This window comes from Oncorhynchus nerka, linkage group LG9b (genome assembly GCF_034236695.1).
Source record: "Oncorhynchus nerka isolate Pitt River linkage group LG9b, Oner_Uvic_2.0, whole genome shotgun sequence".
NCBI classification, from domain to species: Eukaryota; Metazoa; Chordata; class Actinopteri; order Salmoniformes; family Salmonidae; genus Oncorhynchus; species Oncorhynchus nerka.
The window spans coordinates 47021822-47039635 of record NC_088424.1 but is presented as its reverse complement, the minus strand read 5'-3'; the positions used below and the strand labels follow the sequence as shown (position 1 = coordinate 47039635).

The 17814-nt window shown below is 44.7% G+C and overlaps 1 long non-coding RNA gene across 1 annotated transcript; it reads left to right on the top strand.

Annotated features, from left to right (window-relative positions):
- The first annotated feature begins 1430 nt into the window (after window positions 1-1430).
- LOC135565658 (uncharacterized) lies at window positions 1431-15402 on the top strand. The gene is made up of 3 exons (XR_010461743.1): window positions 1431-1816; window positions 13478-13613; window positions 15333-15402. It is a non-coding gene; the product is annotated as an uncharacterized LOC135565658 (long non-coding RNA).
- The last annotated feature ends 2412 nt before the right edge of the window (window positions 15403-17814 follow it).

Genomic DNA, 17814 nt, shown 5'->3' with positions numbered 1-17814 from the left:
CTGATTTATTCATGTATCATTAGACATTTACATGATGTATGCCATATTGAACCAATTTATAGGTTTTTTTTCTTTCTAAGTTTGTAATCGATGTTTTGCTGACGTGCTCAGGGTTTGTGAAGAGCCACCTGTCAATACAGGACAAAAAAAAAAAAATATCAGAAAATAACAAACCACGGGTTTTGTTGTGGTGCTGTCCAGAGTTTCAAACGGTCACTGAAAGATACTTGCGTATCCTAGGAAGAAAATACAACGTATACTGTAGGCTACTTCAACGCTCTATTCGTCATTAACGGACACAGTTTTATGAGGTTGACCCTCTGTTTCGGTTCGGTTATCTCTCCGTCCCGGATTTGGCAATACAACAACATTAAGCGGTTTGTTCTAACCCACTCCTCACGACACTTGTTCCACTGTTCGGCACCCTGTAGGGGTGAATATGACATGGATGACTCCTCACCGCGGGGAGCCACATACAGCAACCCCCGCACCACCGCATCCTGCTTCTGTGCCTGGAACAACGCTCAAAAGTCATCACGTTGTGCATGGTCTATTTCAAGGAGTTCCCATTTGAGTTTATTTCAATGACTGTTGAACTTGGAAAGGAAAGGTAAGCGCTTGATTTCTTTATTGGCCTCATGAACAATGTGTAACAGGCGTTTTTTTACAGTCTGCGTTTCTCATGTGTAGAGAAATGACTTGTAGGCTAGGGAATGACACTTGCATTTCCAGTGATCATGTAATACATTAGTCCTTTGATATGCTGATGATGAGTTGTTTATATCTATTGATATTGTTATATCTGTCTTGTTATCTACATTTTATAATTGACAGATTAACAAGGTAAGTGTTGGCATGCCTGAAATTACGCATGAAAAACAGCTACATTTTGGTTTACACGAACTCAATCAATTGTTATTGGAAAATAATAAATTACTGTGAGGTTTTATTCTGAAATATATATATTTCAGAATAATATATTATATATTATAGAATAATATAATTAATATTATAGAATAATCTAATATATATATTATTCCATTGACACATATATTGGAAACCACACGTCAAATAGACATTTTCACATTTTATAGATGATCAAATTTGGTCAAGAATGCGATGCCACTGATATTACACCCCTTCATCTCATCATCCCCCAATGTCTTCCCCGGTATAAACTCGGTTAGGCTACTCCATGTATAAAGAATATTCTCCTATCTCTTATCAGTCCATATCTCGGGTGATTTTATCTCTCCCCTTTGGTAGTGGTTCTCTCTAGGACCCAGAAGAGTGGGAGAGACAAGTGTTGAACCAGAATACGTATCGCCGTTCCTAATTACCTCACATTAGGAAAACATATATTGCTTATCTTCAGTCTAGTCCGTCACTCTTGACTCTTGTTGGGCAGATACAAGTGGTACAGAGGCAGGTGCAAGCCTGCGATTACCCACTCGGAATACGCCGTCTGTCTGGCGCTCTGTGGTTCTGTTCCTTCGCGAATCAGTGAGCAGAGATCACGAGGTAGATAGGTGGGTTTTATGAGGTTATCACGAAAGCTCCCGAGACCAGAGGAACGCCCGCAAGGTGAAATGACACAATATATCATCTGCATCCTGAGAGGAGGTCTGCGTTGCGTAAAAGAAGCGGATGATTGAGGATAAACTGGGAGGTTTCCCGTGTCTCGGGGTGATTCCAGTGTCTCAGGAGTCGCGTCTGAGCGGTAATAGACGAGAGAGACCTAGAGAGAATAGGTTGTTTGCGCTCCCGGGAGGTCCCGCTCTGCATGAAAAGGAGCGATGCAAAAGAGATTCCCAAGGTAAGAAGAAGTAGAAAAATAACCGATTATGAAGTTTATAAAAAACAAAAGTTGAGGAGCTGTATCGGTATTTTAGCTCTTCATTTAATATTCTATCGTTTTTAGGACGAGAGCTGTGTTTTACCCTGTCCGTTGCTTTCTGAATGCGCGCTTTACGCATAGGACTCGTTTGCCTGTTGTGATATAGATTTCGATTTTACAAAGATTTTTTCAAAATGGGAGTGTGACAGATATTGCAATCTGTTCCATGACCTCTTGAAACACACTAACTCTGTAATTAAACTACGTTAAGCCCGTTCTAAGGTTGCATACTGAACTTTTTGAATGGTTACGACAGGTCATTTCCAGTCCACCTGGGAAACCTCTGAGTATTCCGTTGCTAAAGTGTGATTCTAAATGAAATACAAGTAGTCATGCTCTTGCGAATTAGAACAAAATTGTGTGCAATAATCAACTATTTTCCATATGTGAAAAAATATCTGATTTAAATAGGCCAATTTGTTACATTTTTGTCTATCAAATTATATGGTGAGCCATGGTCATCCGAAGTATGTTACATTTATGTTTGTTCATCTTTGAGTTAATTTCTGTTCTGAGTAACGATCCAGTGGCTATGGTTCATACTGAGCAGACAGGGGATAGTGTTTAGACTATATACAGGTTTGAGGTTGTACAGGCTACAGACATAGCTGATAGTGTTTAGACTATATACAGGGTTGAGGTTGTACAGGCTACAGACATAGCTGATAGTGTTTAGACTATATACAGGATTGAGGTTGTAGAGACTATATACAGGGTTGAGGTTGTATAGGCTATATACAGGATTGAGGTTGTACAGGCTACAGACATAGCTGATAGTGTTTAGACTATATACAGGGTTGAGGTTGTACAGGCTACAGACATAGCTGATAGTGTTTAGACTATATACAGGGTTGAGGTTGTACAGGCTACAGACATAGCTGATAGTGTTTAGACTATATACAGGGTTGAGGTTGTACAGGCTACAGACATAGCTGATAGTGTTTAGACTATATACAGGATTGAGGTTGTACAGGCTACAGACATAGCTGATAGTGTTTAGACTATATACAGGGTTGAGGTTGTACAGGCTACAGACATAGCTGATAGTGTTTAGACTATATACAGGATTGAGGTTGTAGAGACTATATACAGGGTTGAGGTTGTATAGGCTATATACAGGATTGAGGTTGTACAGGCTACAGACATAGCTGATAGTGTTTAGACTATATACAGGGTTGAGGTTGTACAGGCTACAGACATAGCTGATCGTGTTTAGACTATATACAGGGTTGAGGTTGTACAGGCTACAGACATAGCTGATAGTGTTTAGACTATATACAGGGTTGAGGTTGTACAGGCTACAGACATAGCTGATAGTGTTTAGACTATATACAGGGTTGAGGTTGTACAGGCTACAGACATAGCTGATAGTGTTTAGACTATATACAGGATTGAGGTTGTACAGGCTACAGACATAGCTGATAGTGTTTAGACTATATACAGGGTTGAGGTTGTACAGGCTACAGACATAGCTGATAGTGTTTAGACTATATACAGGATTGAGGTTGTAGAGACTATATACAGGGTTGAGGTTGTATAGGCTATATACAGGATTGAGGTTGTACAGGCTACAGACATAGCTGATAGTGTTTAGACTATATACAGGGTTGAGGTTGTACAGGCTACAGACATAGCTGATCGTGTTTAGACTATATACAGGGTTGAGGTTGTACAGGCTACAGACATAGCTGATAGTGTTTAGACTATATACAGGGTTGAGGTTGTACAGGCTACAGACATAGCTGATAGTGTTTAGACTATATACAGGGTTGAGGTTGTAGAGACTATATACAGGGTTGAGGTTGTATAGGCTATATACAGGGTTGAGGTTGTACAGGCTACAGACATAGCTGATAGTGTTTAGACTATATACAGGGTTGAGGTTGTATAGGCTATATACAGGGTTGAGGTTGTACAGGCTACAGACATAGCTGATAGTGTTTAGACTATATACAGGGTTGAGGTTGTACAGGCTACAGACATAGCTGATAGTGTTTAGAATAAAGACAGGGTTGAGGTTGTACAGACTATACAGGGTTGAGGTTGTATAGACTATATACAGGGTTGCGGTTGTACAGACTATATACAGGGTTGCGGTTGTACAGACTATATACAGGGTTGAGGTTGTACAGACTATATACAGTGTTGAGGTTGTACAGACTATATACAGTGTTGAGGTTTTACAGACTATATACAGAGTTGAGGTTGTACAGACTATAGACAGGGCGGAGGTTGTATAGACTATAGACAGGGCTGAGGTTATATAGACTATAGACAGGGCTGAGGTTGTATAGACTATAGACAGGGCTGAGGTTGTATAGACTATAGACAGGGCTGAGGTTGTATAGACTATAGACAGGGCGGAGGTTGTATAGACTATAGACAGGGCGGAGGTTGTATAGACTACAGACAGGGCTGAGGTTGTATAGACTATATACAGGGCTGAGGTTGTATAGACTACAGACAGGGCTGAGGTTGTATAGACTACAGACAGGGCTGAGGTTGTATAGACTAGACAGGGCGGAGGTTGTATAGACTACAGACAGGGCTGAGTTTGTATAGACTACAGACAGGGCTGAGTTTGTATAGACTACAGACAGGGCTGAGTTTGTATAGACTACAGACAGTGCTGAGGTTGTATAGACTACAGACAGGGCTGAGGTTGTATAGACTACAGACAGGGCTGAGGTTGTATAGACTATAGACAGGGCTGAGGTTGTATAGACTATAGACAGGGCTGAGGTTGTATAGACTATAGACAGGGCTGAGGTTGTATAGACTATAAACAGGGTTGAGGTTGTATAGACTACAGACAGGGCTGAGGTTGTATAGACTACAGACAGGGCTGAGGTTGTATAGACTACAGACAGGGATTATATAGACTATAAACAGGGTTGAGGTTGTATAGACTACAGACAGGGCTGAGGTTGTATAGACTACAGACAGGGCTGAGGTTGTATAGACTACAGACAGGGATTATATAGACTATAAACAGGGTTGAGGTTGTATAGACTACAGACAGGGCTGAGGTTGTATAGACTACAGACAGGGCTGAGGTTGTATAGACTATAGACAGGGCTGAGGTTGTATAGACTACAGACAGGGCTGAGGTTTTATAGACTATACAGGGCTGAGGTTGTATAGACAGGGCTGGGGTTGTATAGACTATATACAGGGCTGAGGTTGTATAGACAGGGTTGAGGTTGTATAGACTAGACAGGGCTGAGGTTCTATAGACTATAGACAGGGCTGAGGTTGTATAGACTATAGACAGGGCTGAGGTTGTATAGACAGGGCTGAGGTTGTATAGACTATAGACACGGCTGAGGTTGTATAGACAGGGCTGAGGTTGTATAGACACTAGACAGGGCTGAGGTTGTATAGACAGGGCTGAGGTTGTATAGACTATAGACAGGGCTGAGGTTGTATAGACTACAAACAGGGCTGAGGTTGTATAGACTATAGACAGGGCTGAGGTTGTATAGACAGGGCTGAGGTTGTATAGACTATAGACACGGCTGAGGTTGTATAGACAGGGCTGGGGTTGTATAGACTATAGACAGGGCTGAGGTTGTATAGACTACAGACAGGGCTGAGGTTGTATAGACTACAAACAGGGGTGAGGTTGTATAGACTATAGACAGGGCTGAGTTTGTATAGACTACAAACAGGGCTGAGGTTGTATAGACTACAAACAGGGCTGAGGTTGTATAGACTACAGATAGGGCTGAGGTTGTATAGACTACAAACAGGGCTGAGGTTGTATAGACTATAGACAGGGCTGAGGTTGTATAGACTATAGACAGGGCTGAGGTTGTATAGACTATAGACAGGGCTGAGGTTGTATAGACTACAGACAGGGCTGAGTTTGTATAGACTACAGACAGGGCTGAGTTTGTATAGACTACAGACAGGGCTGAGTTTGTATAGACTACAGACAGGGCTGAGGTTGTATAGACTACAGACAGGGCTGACGTTGTATAGACTACAGACAGGGCTGAGTTTGTATAGACTACAGACAGGGCTGAGTTTGTATAGACCACAGACAGGGCTGAGTTTGTATAGACCACAGACAGGGCTGAGGTTGTATAGACTACAGACAGGGCTGAGGTTGTATAGACTACAGACAGGGCTGAGGTTGTATAGACTATAGACAGGGCTGAGGTTGTATAGACTATAGACAGGGCTGAGGTTGTATAGACTATAGACAGGGCTGAGGTTGTATAGACTATAGACAGGGCTGAGGTTGTATAGACTATAGACAGGGCTGAGGTTGTATAGACCACAGACAGGGCTGAGGTTGTATAGACTACAGACAGGGCTGAGGTTGTATAGACTACAGACAGGGCTGAGGTTGTATAGACTACAGACAGGGCTGAGGTTGTATAGACTATAGACAGGGCTGAGGTTGTATAGACTATAGACAGGGCTGAGGTTGTATAGACTATAAACAGGGTTGAGGTTGTATAGACTACAGACAGGGCTGAGGTTGTATAGACTACAGACAGGGCTGAGGTTGTATAGACTACAGACAGGGATTATATAGACTATAAACAGGGTTGAGGTTGTATAGACTACAGACAGGGCTGAGGTTGTATAGACTACAGACAGGGCTGAGGTTGTATAGACTATAGACAGGGCTGAGGTTGTATAGACTACAGACAGGGCTGAGGTTTTATAGACTATACAGGGCTGAGGTTGTATAGACAGGGCTGGGGTTGTATAGACTATATACAGGGCTGAGGTTGTATAGACAGGGTTGAGGTTGTATAGACTAGACAGGGCTGAGGTTCTATAGACTATAGACAGGGCTGAGGTTGTATAGACTATAGACAGGGCTGAGGTTGTATAGACAGGGCTGAGGTTGTATAGACACTAGACAGGGCTGAGGTTGTATAGACAGGGCTGAGGTTGTATAGACTATATACAGGGCTGAGGTTGTATAGACTACAGACAGGGCTGAGGTTGTATAGACTACAAACAGGGCTGGGGTTGTATAGACTATAGACAGGGCTGAGGTTGTATAGACTATAGACAGGGCTGAGGTTGTATAGACTACAAACAGGGCTGAGGTTGTATAGACTATAGACAGGGCTGAGGTTGTATAGACTACAAACAGGGCTGAGGTTGTATAGACTACAGACAGGGCTGAGGTTGTATAGACTACAAACAGGGCTGAGGTTGTATAGACTACAAACAGGGCTGAGGTTGTATAGACTATAGACAGGGCTGAGGTTGTATAGACTATAGACAGGGCTGAGGTTGTATAGACTATAGACAGGGCTGAGGTTGTATAGACTACAGACAGGGCTGAGTTTGTATAGACTACAGACAGGGCTGAGTTTGTATAGACTACAGACAGGGCTGAGGTTGTATAGACTACAGACAGGGCTGAGTTTGTATAGACTACAGACAGGGCCGAGTTTGTATAGACTACAGACAGGGCTGAGTTTGTATAGACCACAGACAGGGCTGAGGTTGTATAGACTACAGACAGGGCTGAGGTTGTATAGACTACAGACAGGGCTGAGGTTGTATAGACTATAGATAAGGGCTGAGGTTGTATAGACTATAGACAGGGCTGAGGTTGTATAGACTATAGACAGGGCTGAGGTTGTATAGACTATAGACAGGGCTGAGGTTGTATAGACTACAGACAGGGCTGAGTTTGTATAGACTACAGACAGGGCTGAGTTTGTATAGACTACAGACAGGGCTGAGTTTGTATAGACTACAGACAGGGCTGAGTTTGTATAGACTACAGACAGGGCTGAGTTTGTATAGACTACAGACAGGGCTGAGTTTGTATAGACTACAGACAGGGCTGAGTTTGTATAGACTACAGACAGGGCTGAGTTTGTATAGACTACAGACAGGGCTGAGTTTGTATAGACTACAGACAGGGCTGAGTTTGTATAGACTACAGACAGGGCTGAGTTTGTATAGACTACAGACAGGGCTGAGGTTGTATAGACTACAGACAGGGCTGAGTTTGTATAGACTACAGACAGGGCTGAGTTTGTATAGACTACAGACAGGGCTGAGGTTGTATAGACTACAGACAGGGCTGAGGTTGTATAGACTACAGACAGGGCTGAGGTTGTATAGACTACAGACAGGGCTGAGGTTGTATAGACTACAGACAGGGCTGAGGTTGTAGCATTTCAGGTGAAGCTGGTTGAGAGAATGTCAAGAGTGTGCAAAGCTGTCATCAAGGCAAAGGGTGGCTACTTTGAAGAATCTCAAATCTCCAGTATTGTTTGATTGTTTAACACTTTGTTTAACACGTTCTTGGTTACTTCATGATTCCATATGTGTTATTTCGTAGTTTTGATGTAGAAGATCTCTGGAATGAGTAGGTGTGTCTAAACCTTTGACTGGTACTGTAGATAGAGCGGGAGGAATACAGAGATAGACAGAAGGGGGCTGGAAGCGGATGCCACGTCTGTGTTTCCTGCCAACTGATCACGCTCTGGCTGGTTCTGGCTCATAGGGAAGGCATGGGTGTTGGACAATTGAAATTTGTGTGTGTGTGTGGTGGGTGGGGGGGGTTTACAGTCATCAGTCCACACAACAAGCATTTGCCAGCTCAATTGGCCCAATATCATGTTAGGTGCTGGATTGGGCTGAATCAATACATGCAAACAGATTTTACATTTACATTTACATTTAAGTCATTTAGCAGACGCTCTTATCCAGAGCGACTTACAAATTGGTGCATTCACCTTATGACATCCAGTGGAACAGCCACTTTACAATAGTGCATCTAAATCTTTTAAGGGGGGTGAGAAGGATTACTTTATCCTATCCTAGGTATTCCTTAAAGAGGTGGGGTTTCAGGTGTCTCCGGAAGGTGGTGATTGACTCCGCTGTCCTGGCGTCGTGAGGGAGTTTGTTCCACCATTGGGGGGCCAGAGCAGCGAACAGTTTTGACTGGGCTGAGCGGGAACTGTACTTCCTCAGTGGTAGGGAGGCGAGCAGGCCAGAGGTGGATGAACGCAGTGCCCTTGTTTGGGTGTAGGGCCTGATCAGAGCCTGGAGGTACTGAGGTGCCGTTCCCCTCACAGCTCCGTAGGCAAGCACCATGGTCTTGTAGCGGATGCGAGCTTCAACTGGAAGCCAGTGGAGAGAGCGGAGGAGCGGGGTGACGTGAGAGAACTTGGGAAGGTTGAACACCAGACGGGCTGCGGTGTTCTGGATGAGTTGTAGGGGTTTAATGGCGCAGGCAGGGAGCCCAGCCAACAGCGAGTTGCAGTAATCCAGACGGGAGATGACAAGTGCCTGGATTAGGACCTGCGCCGCTTCCTGTGTGAGGCAGGGTCGTACTCTGCGGATGTTGTAGAGCATGAACCTACAGGAACGGGCCACCGCCTTGATGTTATTTGAGAACGACAGGGTGTTGTCCAGGATCACGCCAAGGTTCTTAGCGCTCTGGGAGGAGGACACAATGGAGTTGTCAACCGTGATGGCGAGATCATGGAACGGGCAGTCCTTCCCCGGGAGGAAGAGCAGCTCCGTCTTGCCGAGGTTCAGCTTCAGGTGGTGATCCGTCATCCACACTGATATGTCTGCCAGACATGCAGAGATGCGATTCGCCACCTGGTCATCAGAAGGGGGAAAGGAGAAGATTAATTGTGTGTCGTCTGCATAGCAATGATAGGAGAGACCATGTGAGGTTATGACAGAGCCAAGTGACTTGGTGTATAGCAAGAATAGGAGAGGGCCTAGAACAGAGCCCTGGGGGACACCAGTGGTGAGAGCACGTGGTGAGGAGACAGATTCTCGCCACGCCACCTGGTAGGAGCGACCTGTCAGGTAGGACGCAATCCAAGCGTGTGCCGCGCCGGAGATGCCCAACTCGGAGAGGGTGGAGAGGAGGATCTGATGGTTCACAGTATCGAAGGCAGCCGATAGGTCTAGAAGGATGAGAGCAGAGGAGAGAGAGTTAGCTTTAGCAGTGCGGAGCGCCTCCGTGATACAGAGAAGAGCAGTCTCAGTTGAATGACTAGTCTTGAAACCTGACTGATTTGGATCAAGAAGGTCATTCTGAGAGAGATAGCGGGAGAGCTGGCCAAGGACGGCACGTTCAAGAGTTTTGGAGAGAAAAGAAAGAAGGGATACTGGTCTGTAGTTGTTGACATCGGAGGGATCGAGTGTAGGTTTTTTCAGAAGGGGTGCAACTCTCGCTCTCTTGAAGACGGAAGGGACGTAGCCAGCGGTCAGGGATGAGTTGATGAGCGAGGTGATCGAGATTTTAGTTTGAACTATGTGAGATTGTAATGTTTTGTGGAATAATTAATCAAATCATCTATACGCATTTAAAGATTTACATCTCAGACTGAATATCAATATATTAGATGTCTGATGATTAACCTTATAACTCGATTTATTGCACATGTTCTTATTTATTATTTTTTAATATATATTTTTCATTTATTGAAAGCAGTAACTTCCCTCAATGTACTCTGAACACTTCCTGACTCTAGGACCAAGAACATGTATTCCAAATAGCTTCTGAAGTTAATAATTGTATATTAGTTATTGTGAAAATATATATATATATATATATTTTAATTTCCTGAAAAAAGTTTCTGTTTTGAGAGAGGACGTTTTTATCAGACAGTGACGATATGCTTGCGCTGCATATATACATTTCTTATGGCTGAAAGTGCGACAGGAAAGGAGAAGATGTTTGAACCTTCACTCTTCTGTTCGAAGGCTGTATTTCATCTACAGAGAGATGAACCTGGAGAAGAGACCCCTGGTGCTGGGGCTCTGTTCACAAACAGACCCTACAGAGAGATGAACCTGGAGAAGAGACCCCTAAGCAAGCTGGTGCTGGGGCTCTGTTCACAAACAGACCCCACAGAGAGATGAACCTGGAGAAGAGTCCCCTAAACAAGCTGGTACTGGGGCTCTGTTCACAAACAGACCCCACAGAGAGATTAACCTGGAGAAGAGACCCCTGGTGCTGGGGCTCTGTTCACAAACAGACCCTACAGAGAGATGAACCTGGAGAAGAGACCCCTGGTGCTGGGGCTCTGTTCACAAACAGACCCTACAGAGAGATGAACCTGGAGAAGAGACCCCTGGTGCTGGGGCTCTGTTCACAAACAGACCCTACAGAGAGATGAACCTGGAGAAGAGACCCCTAAACAAGCTGGTGCTGGGGCTCTGTTCACAAACAGACCCCACAGAGAGATGAACCTGGAGAAGAGACCCCTGGTGCTGGGGCTCTGTTCACAAACAGACCCTACAGAGAGATGAACCTGGAGAAGAGACCCTTGGTGCTGGGGCTCTGTTTACCATCAGACCCTACAGAGAGATGAACCTGGAGAAGAGACCCCTGGTGCTGGGGCTCTGTTCACAAACAGACCCTACAGAGAGATGAACCTGGAGAAGAGACCCCTGGTGCTGGGGCTGTGTTCACAAACAGACCCCACAGAGAGATGAACCTGGAGAAGAGACCCCTGGTGCTGGGGCTCTGTTCACAAACAGACCCTACAGAGAGATTAACCTGGAGAAGACACCCCTGGTGCTGGGGCTCTGTTCACAAACAGACCCTACAGAGAGATAAACCTGGAGAAGAGACCCCTGGTGCTGGGGCTCTGTTCACAAACAGACCCTACAGAGAGATGAACCTGGAGAAGAGACCCCTAAACAAGCTGGTGCTGGGGCTCTGTTCACAAACAGACGCTACAGAGAGATGAACCTGGACAAGAGACCCCTGGTGCTGGGGCTCTGTTCACAAACAGACCCTACAGAGAGATGAACCTGGAGAAGAGACCCCTGGTGCTGGGGATCTGTTTACAAACAGACCCTACAGAGAGATGAACCTGGAGAAGAGACCCCTGGTGCTGGGGCTCTGTTCACAAACAGACCCTACAGAGAGATGAACCTGGAGAAGAGACCCCTAAGCAAGCTGGTGCTGGGGCTCTGTTCACAAACAGACCCCACAGAGGACAGAGAAACACAATTAGACAATCAGAGCAACACAATTTCTTGACACATTGGAAAGAATTAACAAAAAAACTGAGCAAACTAGAATACCATTTGACCCTAAACAGAGAGCACACAGAGGCAGAATACCTGACCACTGTGACTGAACTAAAATTAAGGAAAGCTTTGACTATGTAGAGACTCAGTGAGCATAGCCTTGCTATTGAGAAAGGTCGCCATCGGCAGACCTGGCTCTCAAGAGAAGACAGGCTATGTGCACACTGCCCGCAAAATGTGGTGGAAACTGAGCTGCACTTCCTAACCTCCTGCCGAATGTATGACCATATTAGAGACACATATTTCCCTCAGATTACACAGATCCAAAAAGATTTTGAAAACAAATACAATTTTGAAAAACTTTTGATAAACTCATATCTATTGGGCAATAATAGCAGGAAGATTTGTTGCCACAATAAAAGGGCAACCAGTGAAGAACAAACACCATTGTAAATACAACCCATATTTATGTTTTTATTTTCCCTTTTGTACTTTGACTATTTGCCCATTGAATTGAGAGAGAGAGAGGGCGAGAGAAAGCGAATCCAATTTTATTTGCCAAATGTGCCAAATACAACAAGTGTAGACTTTACCATGAAATGCTCGGATTAGTCTCCCACTCCTTGAAAGCGACAGTTCTAGCCTTTAGCCCGATGCGGATGTCGCCTGTAACACATGGCCTCTGGTTGGGATATGTATGTACAGTCACTGTGGGGACGACATCATCGATGCACTTATTGATGAAGCCGATGACTGAGGTGGTGTATTCCTCAATGCCCTTGGATGAATCCCGGAACATATTCCAGTCTGTGCTAGCAAAACAGTCCTGTAGTGTAGCATCCGCGTCATCTGACCACTTCCGTATTGAACGAGTCACTGGTACTTCCTGCTTTAGTTTTTGCCTGTAAGCAGGAATCAAGAGGATAGAATTGAGGTCAAATTTGCCAAATGGAGGGCGGGGGAGAGCTTCGTATGCATCTCTATGTGGAGTAAAGGTGGTCTAGGATGATTTTTTCCCTGGTTGCACATGTGACATGAAACATTTGGAAAAATATATTTAAGTTTGCCTGCATTAAATTTCCCAGCCACTAGGAGCGCCACTTCTGGGTGAGCATTTTCTTCTTTGCTTATGGCATAGAGTTGGTTGAGAGAGGTCTTAGTGCCAGCCTCCCTTTTGGTGATACATAGTCAGCTACGAATAACACAGATGAGAACCCTCTTGGTAGATAGTGTGGTCGACAGCTTATCATAAGGTACTCTACCTCAGGCGAGCAATACCTCGAGACTTCTTTAATATTAAACATAGGCACACCAGCTGTTATTGACAAAAAGACACACCCACCCCTCGTCTTACCAGAGGTGGCATCTCTGTTCTGCCGGTGAATGGAAAATCGCGCCAGCTCTATATTGTCAGTTTCTTCGTTCAGCCACGTCTCAGTGAAACATAAGATGTTACAGTTTTTAATGTCCCGTTGGTAGAATAATCTTAATACTAGGTCATCAATTTTATTTTCTAATGATTGTACGTTTGCAAGGAGAAATGAAAGGCATTGGGAGTTTACTCGCTCTTCTCCGGATTCTCAGAAGGATTCCCGATCTGCGGCCCCTTTTCCGGCGTCTTTTCTTCACGCAAAAAGGTGTGGATCTGGGCCTGTTCCAGTGAAAGCAGGATATCCTCCTCGTCCGACTCGTGAAAGGAAAACGTTTCTTCTTGTCCGCGGTGAGTAATGGATTTTATCCAGAAGTTATTTTCGGTAGCAGCAACATTATGAACACAATAAGTTTTAAAAAATGTGTTAAACAAAAGAAAAAGAAACAATTGGTTGGGAGAATGTAAAACGTCAGCCATGTTCTTCAGCGCCATCTTGGGTATGACAGGAATGAATGTAGAGAAAGAGGCCGAATGCCATCTTTAAACTGTCACGAACCGGCTCAAAGCCCGTAACAAAGGGAGACAACGTGGAGATAAGGAGTAACAAAATATATATTTATTAACTAAAGCAACTAAGGAAAATATACAATGGTGTGTATAATCAGTAATCAGTAGTATAAGTGAGTGTTTTGCATGCATGAATGTGATAATGCAGGGTGTTGAAAGGTGCCAAAGCAAACAAACAAAAGGCCACCAAGAACCACAACACAATCTACAAAGGTGTCTGCATGGAGAGAGTCTCTTCCATGAATGTGGAAGAGGTCTATTTATCCTGGGAGACACCTGGCCCAGGTGTTTCCCATGTAGCTGACGACCCTCTCAACTCCGCCCACCGGCATCCTAATAAGGAAACAAGAACAAAGACAGAATACGGCAGACAGAGTGGGAGGGTCGTCACAAAACACTCCACCATGCCTGACTGGCCAATAGGATGGGATGATAGCAGACACAAGCGGGTGTTTCACACAACTAAAAAACAACAGAAGAGAGGATTTAAACGTGTTTGTCTATCTGTCTCCCCCTCTCTCTCTCTCTCTCTCTCTCTCCATCTCTCTCCCTCTTTCTTTCTCTCTCTCGCTCCCTCTTTTTCTATCTCTCTCTCTCTCTCGAACATAAAGAGATCTGGTGAAATATTTATGAATTTTAATATAGAATGCACCCTAGCAGCCTTAGCATTTTTTTCTTGCAACTTTGGACCCTGAAAATGTTGTTATCCCCAGTGCATTAGTCATTGGTGTGTGACCGAGTGAGTTCAAACCCTGGTCTCCTGTGTTGCTCAAGACTGTGTTAGCCCACTGAGCTAAAGCCTAGACATTAGTATCATCTTATTTAGTGAGATGAAAAACCACACTGTGAGTAAGTTAGTACTAAAAGAAAGGTCTGGTTTTTGCGTCAAAAGCAACATTTCTTCAGCTGCAAAATATCTTCATAATACTATTACCACATATTTTAAACTGTCAACATTTAGTTTGATCAGGTTGTCCTCATTCAGCTATTCCACCACCATGGAAGAATGTCTGTCTCTGTCTCTCTCTGTCTCTCTACATCTCTCTACCTCTCTCTCTCTCTGTCTCTCTACCTCTCTCTCTCTCTCTACATCTCTCTCTACATCTCTCTACCTCTCTCTCTCTCTGTCTCTCTACATCTCTCTCTACCTCTCTCTCTCTCTGTCTGTCTCTCTCTCTCTTTCTCTGTCTCTCTCTCTCTCTCTACATCTCTCTACCTCTCTCTCTCTCTGTCTCTCTACATCTCTCTCTACCTCTCTCTCTCTCTGTCTCTCTACCTCTCTCTCTCTCTGTCTGTCTCTCTCTCTCTTTCTCTGTCTCTCTCTCTCTCTCTACATCTCTCTCTACATCTCTCTACCTCTCTCTCTCTCTGTCTCTCTACATCTCTCTCTACCTCTCTCTCTCTCTCTCTCTGAATGACATCCAATATTCATGTAGTCAGCCCCATCCACTATCGCTTAGCGTTGAATTTCTCTTTTTCCCTTTTCCTAATGCAAAACAGATAAGAAGCAAGGCGGCTCCACGGCACCACAGATTCACTCCAGTGATCAGAGAGAGAGAGAGAGACAGAGGTAAGTGTGAAACATAATCTGACCAGTGGAATAATGAAACTCAAGCATCTGATAATGGGGGGGGGGGGGGGGTTCTATCTAAATGGTGATTATGGTGATTTCCTTCAGCCCTTATCAATTCCTGGAACCTGCTGCAGTTAGAACAAATATAATCACCCACCATTTTATTTGTGTTATTATTAAACAGACTAACACACAATTTTCTACACTTTATCTCACATCACCGTCTTCCCTCCTCCCCTGGGCAGCTTCCTGGCCGGTGACTTCATCATATTCAGTTCTGGGATAGATATCAAATTTGTAATTGGCTTCTTGTTACAAGACTTCGTGATTGTTATCAGCACATTTAGACAAACCTTTCACATTCTGTATGGCGGCGCGTGTACAACACGACGCTCGGCATCTACCCAGATTTAGCAAATTAGTAGTAATTTACTTAATAGTTCTTAGTTTATTCACTCAGTACAGCCTGACGTACACTCTAAATAGCCGACAAGAACTCCTGGATATTGAAACACAATGCACAAAGAGTTTTTTGACAACTTACAATTTCTACTGGAGATTGCGAAGACGCCCCGGGAGACTGAACAATAGCAGAGAGGAAGTACCTGGAGGCGAGAGGGAAGCGGGGTAGCCTCCGGGCTAGACAACAGCTAACCCCACATCAGCTTTCACTACCTAGCCTTTTCCTCACTAACGTTCGGTCATTGGCGAACAAAATGAACGAAATACGACTAAGAATCATCTCACAAAAAAGCATTGTGGATTGTAGCGTCATGTTTTTCACGGAAATGTGGCTAAACAACAGCCCGACAACGCTATTGGGCCAGAGGGGAGCGACGTCTTCAGGGCTGATCACACGGCAGAGGACTCTGGTTAGACCAGAGGAGGTGGTCTCTGCATTTATGTAAACAAAGCATGATGTACAGACTAACATAACCGGGAGTCACTGCTCAACCAATCTGGAGCACCTCATGATTAGCTGCAGGCCTTTCTCATTGCCTCGGGAGCGTACATCCATTGTTGTTACTGCAGCCTATATACCTTGCAGATGCTAATGCTAAATTAGCAATGAAAGAACTGCAGGTTGCTATTAGCAAACATCACATCCTGATGGTGCTTTTAATTGTTGCAGGGGGTTTTTAACCACTCAAATCTGAAAACTGTTTCTCCCAAATTCCACCAGAATGTCTCCTGCCCCACTAGAAGACACAATACACTAGACCACGTGTATACAAACATTACCCAGAGGCTTACAAAGCCATTCCCCTCCCCCACATGGGACAGTCTGATCACCTTTCACTGTTCCTGCTCACCAAGTATTTACCCCTGGTTAAACATGTGATCAGTGAGGACAGTCAGTGTGTGGCCAGAGGGGTCAGACTCATTACTACAGCACCAGTTTCAACATCAGAGACTGGAGATGGTTTGCCACTCAGGACCCTTGACTCACATACGAACATTGAAACACATGCTACTTCCGTTCTTTGATTATATCAACATCTGCATCAACAATGTCACCACCCATAAACTAATAAAGACCTTCGCCAACCAGAAGCCTTGGACGAACAGAGAGGTCCGACTACTGCTAATAAAGACCTTCGCCAACCAAAAGCCTTGGATGAACAGAGAGGTCCGACTACTGCTAATAAAGACCTTCGCCAACCAGAAGCCTCGGATGAACAGAGAGGTCCGACTACTGCTAATAAAGACCTTCGCCAACCAGAAGCCTTGGATGAACAGAGAGGTCCGACTACTGCTAATAAAGACCTTTGCCAACCAGAAGCCTTGGATGAACAGAGAGGTCCGACTACTGCTAATAAAGCCCTCGCCAACGAGAAGCCTTGGATGAACAGAGAGGTTAGACTACTGCTAATAAAGACCTTCGCCAACCAGAAGCCTTGGATGAACAGAAAGGTCCGACTACTGCTAAAGGCAACGCTGCTTTCCGTTCCGGCGATGCGGAAGCCTACAGATCATCCAGGGCCAACCTGAAAAAGGACATCAAGATGGTTAAACATGACCACAAACTGCGGATTGAGGAGCACTTCAACAACAACTCCGACCCTCGACGCATGTGGAAGGGCATCCAAGCCATCACAGACTACTGGCCAAAAAAACCTACCCCTACAGCGTTTGCATCACCGACGATTTAAACAGGTTCTATGCTAGCTTTGACAGGGACAACAAGGATCCAGCCATCAAAGCTGAGCTCCCCCCAGATGAGCTCCCCCTCAGACTATCCATCGCAGGTGTTTTGTCTGCACTGAGCTGGGTGAATGCACACAAGGCTGCTGGTCCTGATGGTGTCCCCGGTCGTGTGCTCAGAGCATGTGCTGGGCAGCTGGATGAGGTCTTCACTGACATTTTCAACCTGTCACTGGCCCAAGCGGTTGTCCCCACGTGTTTTAG